The sequence below is a fragment of the Octopus bimaculoides genome, chromosome 7, assembly GCF_001194135.2.
Source record: "Octopus bimaculoides isolate UCB-OBI-ISO-001 chromosome 7, ASM119413v2, whole genome shotgun sequence".
Lineage (NCBI taxonomy): Eukaryota > Metazoa > Mollusca > Cephalopoda > Octopoda > Octopodidae > Octopus > Octopus bimaculoides.
Genome location: NC_068987.1, coordinates 48830932 through 48839156, shown reverse-complemented (window position 1 = coordinate 48839156; position 8225 = coordinate 48830932). Strand labels below are relative to the sequence as shown.

The window sequence follows — 8225 nt, the reverse complement described above, 5'->3', positions numbered from 1 at the left end:
ATCAAATGCAAAACCAAATTATTATTATTATTATGAATTATTAATTTCTGTTATTGTTATTTAAATTTTTATCTTTGCTTTATTCTGTAGGAATAAAATAGTATCTGCTGTAAAATTTTTATGGTGGAAACATTTTTTAAACAAAAATGGAAAAAACTTATTGCCTCTACTTTAGCTGGTTTAGTAAGTTATGTGACAATTTATATTTTTAGAGAATGGAGAGAGAAAAAGAAAGAAACTTACTCTTGCTGAAGGTCATTGTGTTACTTTGTTTTTAAAATTCATTGAGTAAATTGCTTTGAAGATTCAAGGGATTTGTTTAACTTCAGTTTAATTTTACTTTAATACAAATAGCCTCCATTTAAGGAAATATTTAATTATTTCTTTCTAATAATCTTATTTTGTGTTTTATGATTTTTTTGTACATTTTTCTTTTACATGTGTTAGATATTACTGCAAGTTTTGTAAAGCTATTTTCTTATAGCCAAGAGCTAAATTCTTTTCTTTATGGAAATGATTATCAAAACACTATCGATAAAACTATTCCCATAACTGCCTATAAAATTATTTCTTTAGCAACATTTTATCAAAATATTATATAAAATACTTTTTAAATATCAATTTTACTGATAACCTCTATATTTTATATATATATTTATATAAATGCTGATTTGAATATATTTCAGTTTAACTCTGCCTCTAAACTTAGGACCTGTTTGCTATGAAATAATATATCCTGCTAACATTGTAGTTATATACCTGAAGAATTTGAATGGTTAATTCAAATTTCATGAATGAAAAAAGATATCCACAAATAGCATTTTTTTTTTCTTTTGATTAAATTTACAACCGTTATTGATATTGAATACACTGATATTTGTCCAATCACTTCAGTCAAACAACAATTAACCTGGTTTCTAGTACATGGATGGATAACCTCTCAGAAATCTATAATTTTTTGTTCATCGTTCTACCAGGTGGTGCTATTTAATTAGCTGTGCCTTAAGTCACTGCTGACTGAAACTTTGTATGAGGCTACAATCAGTTATTAAAAACCTCAGATATAAATTAGTGCACTTATAAAAGGCTTATCATTTATTTAGATCTTTTAACAACCAGTCCTATTTTGTCCTTTCAACTGTTAAATTTTTGTCTTGTCTGTTTGGTTTGTTTAACAACCTTTAAGTTTTCATTTGTTTTTTTTTAATCTATTTGAATGAAATTTAAAATAAATATAAATACATCAATAAAACTTTTATTTCTATCACCAACAGCGTTATTAGTTTAATAACGTTAAGTCATGATGAAGAGAACCACGTTACATATGGTAGACTCCTGGAAAACCAGGTGTGCAATATAGTTTTATATGCAGTAAAAGTCTTTACAATTCTAAAGAACCCTTGTGCCTGATCAGTCAACAACATCCATGGGCTATATTTAAGACCATTATTCAGTAGAAAGTATAAATACAACTGACTCCTCTCTCCTTCCATGAATGTAGATACTCCGAGTGTACTGTTTCCTTTTTTTTTACTTCTCTCAACAGCTTATTATTTTATCGTACTATTATGTTACCTTATTTTCTTTTATATTACAATGACTCAGCATTTAAAATGGTGCCTTCTGGCCATTATTCTGGGTTTTTCCCCAATAAACAAAAATAAAACATATTTTGTCTTCATGTTATTGATTTTTTTAATTGATTTCTTCTAATTTCATCTAAATTTCAACCTGACTATTTTAGGTTATTTATATTTTTTCATACTAACAGATATGTTTGTGTATTGGACAGCTGTTCCCTCCACCTCTTTGGGGGTCAGGTAGCTATCTCTACAGCAAGTCCCTCTATCTTACCTCTCTAGCCTCTCAACACCTGGGACAAAGCTGCTGCTCTCACTACTATATCCCCATGCAGTCAAGGGGTCTTGTTTACAAGTTACTTGGCAATCTCACAATTCCTGGTGCTACAAAAAAAGCTTCCAATACACTGTCAAGTGGTTGGCATTAGAAAGAGCATACAGCTGTTAAAACCATGCCAGCATGGAATATGGCTTTTCAATGATGATCACCCTGTCATGGTTATTCTTTTCTACTCTAGTCACAAGGCCCAAAATGTTGTTGGAAAGGGGCCAGTCGATTAGACTGACGTCAGTACGCAACTGGTACTTAATTTATCGACCCCAAAAGGATGAAAGGCAAAGTCAACCTCGGTGGAATTTGAACTCAGAACATAAAGACAGACAAAATACTGCTAAGCATTTCACCCGGCGTGTCATGGTTATTGGATTACTAGGTCATGAGTTCATATTCATTTCAAGTGTTATATTGTTTTGGAATTGTGGAAGAATAACTATTTCTTGTGAGAGCGATTGTTGTACATCATTCCTCACATGCATTTTATAAATTGAACCCAATTTTAAAGTTCTTTAACTCTTTTGATACCAACCTGCCTGAGATCACTCCTGGTTCTAGGTTACAAACTTCCTGTTCATACCTTTGAACCAGGTGCTTCCTTCAAAATATCTTTTTAATTTATGTTCCAAACACCAGCTTAATAATGATTAAGTTATTTTACTAAATTCATTAGTTTTCAAATGTGGTGAAAGAAACGCACTGCATTTCAACAGAATGGGCTGAAAAGTAAATACTAGCAGATTTCCCAAACACTGTTTCATTCTTTATTCAGCAAACATATTTAATTATTTTAATTTGACGTCTCTTTGTATTTAGAATCATATCATGAAACTGGAAAATATTGTACATTTATTTATTTTTTAGAATATTACAGTTGGTTCATTTACCATCCCATTTGTAATATCATCTTCATACTCTGAGAGAACAAAAATTCTTTTTTGTTTTTCTTCAAGAAAAAAATTAACATCACAAAACTAACTCCAGCTAAAAGGATGCAGCTTAGGAAGAAAATTTGTATTGCGTATTATTGCCAGAAATGTAATAAATGCAAATTTTAAGTCACAGTCTTCAACAACACAACAGTGCTGACAGAAATGTTTGAAACATAGCAACTGATCATGAAAGAATATGTTGAAAGTTTATATTTCAGGATTGAATATTTTAAGCTAATTTGACCTTAATTAAATAACAAAGGAACATGAAGGCGTGGCTGTGTGGTAAGAAGCTTGCTTCCCAACCACATGGTTCTGGGTTCAGTTCTACTGTGTGGCACCTTGGGTAAGTGTCTTCTATAGTCTCAGGCCAACCAAAGCCTTGTGAGTGGATTTGGTAGGCGGAAACTGAAAGAAGCCTGCCATATATATATATATTTGTGTGTTTGTGTCTGTGTTTACATCCACATGACTTAGCAGTTCAGCAAAGAAGACCGATAGAATAAGTGGTGAAACATGGATATATAGGGGAGTGACAGAATAACAGTGATACAATTAGCAGTAGGAGAACAGGAGAGAAAGATGAGTGGTATTGGCCTGAAAGTGTGCAGTGGAGAAGAGACAAGCACAGTGCATGAAGAGATGTAGTTTGATTCATTAGAGAAAGGTGAAGGTGAATTCACATTACATATAATAGAATATATAGTGCTTCTTGGACTCATAACTCCAGGTTAATTGTTGTTTGACTGAAGTGATTGGACAAGTGATTGCAAAGAATAAGTCCAGGGGTTAATTTCTTCGACTAAAAGGTGGTGCTCTAGTCAAAATGACTGAAACAAGTAAAAGAATAAAAGAATGTGTACATTTTATTGCCCACAGGGGACTAAACATAGAGAGGACAAACAAAGACAGACGACAGGATTAAGTCGATTACATCGACCCCAGTGTGGAATTTGAACTCAGAACGTAACAGCAGACGACATACCGCTAAGCATTTCACCCAGCATGCAAACATTTCTGCCAGCTTGCGACCCTAAGGAATGTATATATTATTTAATAACAGTTTCATTTGGCTTCATGCAATTTTAGTTTTGTAGGCTCATCACATGAACCTAGCTCGTCAGGCTTAGGCAACCAAATATATGGATATGTATATTTATATATATATATTGAGTCACCCCATAAGTAGTGCAGTTTTTTCAGTTGCATAAACTAAAAGTCGGAGGGGGATGGGATAAACTACTTCGATCAACTTGTTATAAAAGTAGATAGTAATTTTATCTTGTATTTATTCTAAGTGCATGTTTTGAAGAGTGCAGTTTGAGTTTAAGGTATTTTTTCAAAGCTGTAATGAAAGTGACAAAGTAGCATATTTGGCATATTTTACTTTATGAGTTCAATAAAGGCAACAATGCCACAGAAAGTGCAGGAGATCAAACGATAAGCATAACAGTGGTTCCAGAAATTACAGCCTAGAAAATGGGCCTCAGCTCAACGAGGACATCCTGCAAACCCTGGTGGAACAAAATCCCATCATCGACACCTGCGTGCCATCAGAAAAGTCTGCAAATTGGGTCAATGGGTTCGTCAAACTTTCTGGGTCTAACCATGTGCCGAAAGTGAATGTGTGCTCTTCTTTGCAGTCACGTCTCACAAATGAACCTTTTTTGGACTCAATAGTGACCTGTGACAAGAAATGGGTTGGTTCTCTAAAAATGTCAAACACCAAAGACAGTGGGTAAGAAAAGGAGAAACACCAGCACCCCAAGCTAAAGAAGGTTTTCACCCACATAAGGTGTTATCTGTTTGGTGGGATATGAAAGGTTTAGTCCACTTGGAGCTTCTAAACCCAAACCAAATGATAACAGAGAAGATGTACTGTGAGCAGCTTGAGTCAACGCTAGAAGATAAACAACCATCTTTGGTTTCAAGATGAAAAGTGCTTTTCCATCAGCCACATACAGCGAGGATAACATTCCAAAGGCTGGAGCAGTTCGAATGGGAAATGATGTCCCACCAACCATATTTGTGGTTATTCATTTATTCTGCAGTCTTCAAAATCATTTGGATGGAAAAAATATGAATTCTGTAGACTAGATCAGAAGAGTACTAAAGGTGTATTTTTCATCACAGAGAAGTGAATTTTGGAAGAGGGATCTTGCAAGTCTCCAGATAGATGGAAAAGCATTGTAGAAAATGAAAGAGAGTATATTTTAGATTAAGAAAGATGTTTGTTTATCTTAATTTTGAAAAAATAAAAGAAATATAAAAAAAACACAGTATTTATGGGATGGCCCAACATATAAAAGTCGATGTTCAATTCATCTTGTCCTTTATATATACATATATCTATCTATATATATGTAAAGATGAAAATGTGAGGTCTTATATCTATTGTTCAAATTTCTTTGAAATTGCAAATATATGTATATTCACTGGGTTTGTAAAAGAGAGCAAAGCTACAGGAAACCAAAAATGAAATGATCACAATAAGCAGTCAGCTACCCTACCCTAGTTGTTACCACTCCCCAATGTAGGATTCCTCACCATACAGGTGACGGGCACAACAATAAGATGCATTATGGATCTATAGCAATTGGAAGGGTGTGACCCAACTCAAATAAACATTAACAACAGTGTGACGTGAGGGCTAAGGGGAAATGAAAGTGTCACCTCTGAAGTTTGCCAATGATCACTATGCCGATAGGTAACTGGACAGAATAAATTTGCAATCTATAAATCACTTATCTTGGAAGGCCTTGAAATCAATGTTACCATCTAGGGACTATGTCTAACCCATTGATAATAAAAAGACTCAAAGGAGGTCTGCATCCAAATAATGTTTATTTGAGTTGGGTCATGCCCTTCCAATTGCTATAGATCCGTAATGCATCTTACAGCTGTGCCCGTCACCTGTATGGTGAAGAATCCTACATTGGGGAGTGGTAACGACTAGGGTAGCGTAGCTGACTGCTTATTGTGATCATTCCGCTTTTGATTTCCTGTAACTTTTCTCTCTTTTACAAACCCAGTGAATATACATATATTTCTGATTTCAAAGAAATTTGAACAATATATATAAGTTAAAAAGATTCTCAACAATTTAACTTCTCTGGTTGACTTTAAGACCCCACACACACACACACACACACACAATAGAGGCCTTAATTCCTGCATTTTAGAGCCCCATGAGCTCCATTTTTCAGGAGCAAAAAACCTTTCAATAGGTTCCATAAGATTTGGATTTTGGAATCTGGGCATAAAAATGAGTAGTATGGGATAAATGTGTCATTAGAATTTTTGTAAAGATGTGTAAAGAGGGAAAGAACCCTCATTAAAATTCTTCATCTCCAATTTTGATGAAATTCGAATCATGTGACAAGGGCAACGCCAGGTATCTGTGCTAGTATATATATATATATATACACATATACACACGCGCACACACAAACCTATATATATGTATATATATATATATATATATATACTGTTCATGACACCCTCTTGCAGACTACCTCATTGACGAATGACAGGGACCTTCTCTTTGTGGCTGGTGACTTCAATGGACATGTCAGACAACATGCAGGGGGCTTCCATGGTGTACATGGAGGCTATGGTTTTGGTTCCCACAATGAGGAGGGAACTAGACTGCTGAAGTTCTGTGATAATGATCTTATGGTTTGCAATACCAACTTCAGGAAACCTGCCAGTCACTTAGTCACCTACCGATCTGGTAGACTCACTAGTCAAATTGACTACATCCTTGCCAGAAAAAGGGAAAGAGGGCTGCTTATAAATGCCAAAACCTTCCCAGGCGAAGAATGTATCCTCAACATAGACTAGTAGTTAGCAACTTCGGGATCAGGGCTAAATGGATGCCCAGAAGACAACCACCATGGAGGAGAAGGGTCTGGAAGCTTAACAATCCTGCAAATGGACAGAGATTTAGAGACATATTACTTGAAGCTTTTGACGAAATAGAAGGGGATTTAGCATCACATGATGTGGAAGACAAGTGGAAGTTTCTACGAGACAAACTGCTGAGAGCCACTGACCAGATCTGTGGATGGTGCAAAGTCCGTTCTCGATCCAAGGTAACATGGTGGTGGAACAATGTTGTTGACAGGGCCATTAGGGAAAAGAAACAGGTTTGGAAGAACGGTGGTAGCAGGGTATTGTATCAGACTGCCAGAAGGGAAGCTAGGAGACAGATTTATTTAGCCAGAGGGGAAGCAGATAAGAAAATATTTGCCAATGTTCTGCGCCATGAGGACCAAAGATTTGAAGTATTTCATGTTACAAGACAGTGTGTGAGAGAGAATCATGATGTTGTGGGAGAGAAATGTGTCTACACAGATGATGGTTCAGTTGCACGAAACGAAGCTGCAAAGAGAGAGGTTTGGAGACGCCACTATGAAAGGTTGCTCAATAAAGAGAATGAATGGGAGAAAGAGAGTCTGCCGAATGTCGACCCAACAAAGGGACCAGCTATCCGAATTGACAGTACCTTAGTACATAAAGCAATTAAGAGTATGAAGACAGGGAAGGCCCCTGGCCCATCAGGAATCACCGCAGAGATGCTCAAAATATCTGGCAGTGTCGGCTATAGCCTAGTCACCTGTATAGTTAACCAGGTGATACATGAAGGAGTCATACCCAATGACTGGTGTAGCAGCACCATAGTCAACTGCTACAAAGGTAAAGGTGACACTTTAGATACAAATAATTACAGAGGTATCAAGTTGTTGGATCAGGTAATGAAGGTCACGGAGAGGGTTATAGCCCAACTAATTAGGGAGAGAGTCAGTTTAGATGAGATGTAGTTTGGGTTCGTGCCAGGGAAAAGCACCACTGATGCTATATTTCTGGTAAGACAGCTGCAGGAGAAATACCTAGCCAAAGATAAACCTCTGTACCTGGTTTTCGTTGACATGGAGAACGCCTTTGACAAGGTCCCCCAATCCCTCATCTGGTGGTCAATGAGGAAACTAGGGATAGAAGAATGGTTAGTGAGGAGTGTGCAAGCCATGTACTGGGACGCTGTCAGTAAGGTGAAGGTCGGCAACGAGTACAGTGAAGAATTCCGGGTAGAGGTAGGGGTCCACCAAGGTTCTGTCCTCAGCCCCCTCCTATTTATCATAGTCCTCCAGGCAATAACAGAGGAATTCAAGACAGGATGTTCTGGGAGCTTCTCTATGCTGATGACCTTGCTCTAATTGTTGAGTCATTATCAGAACTAGAGAAGTTTCAGGTGTGGAAGCAAGGATTAGAATCGAAGAGCCTTAGAGTCAACCTAGCTAAAACCAAAGTCCTAATAAGTATGAAGGTAGACAAACCACAAACCCCTTCAGGTAGATGGCCCTGCTCGATCTGTAGAAA

The 8225-nt window shown here is 36.5% G+C and overlaps 1 protein-coding gene across 2 annotated transcripts in view; it reads left to right on the top strand.

Annotated features, from left to right (window-relative positions):
* The window catches only part of LOC106868486 (LIM domain-binding protein 3), a 366710-nt gene that overhangs the window by 61211 nt on the left and 297274 nt on the right, over positions 1 to 8225 (top strand). The gene's annotated exons all lie outside the window — the stretch shown is intronic.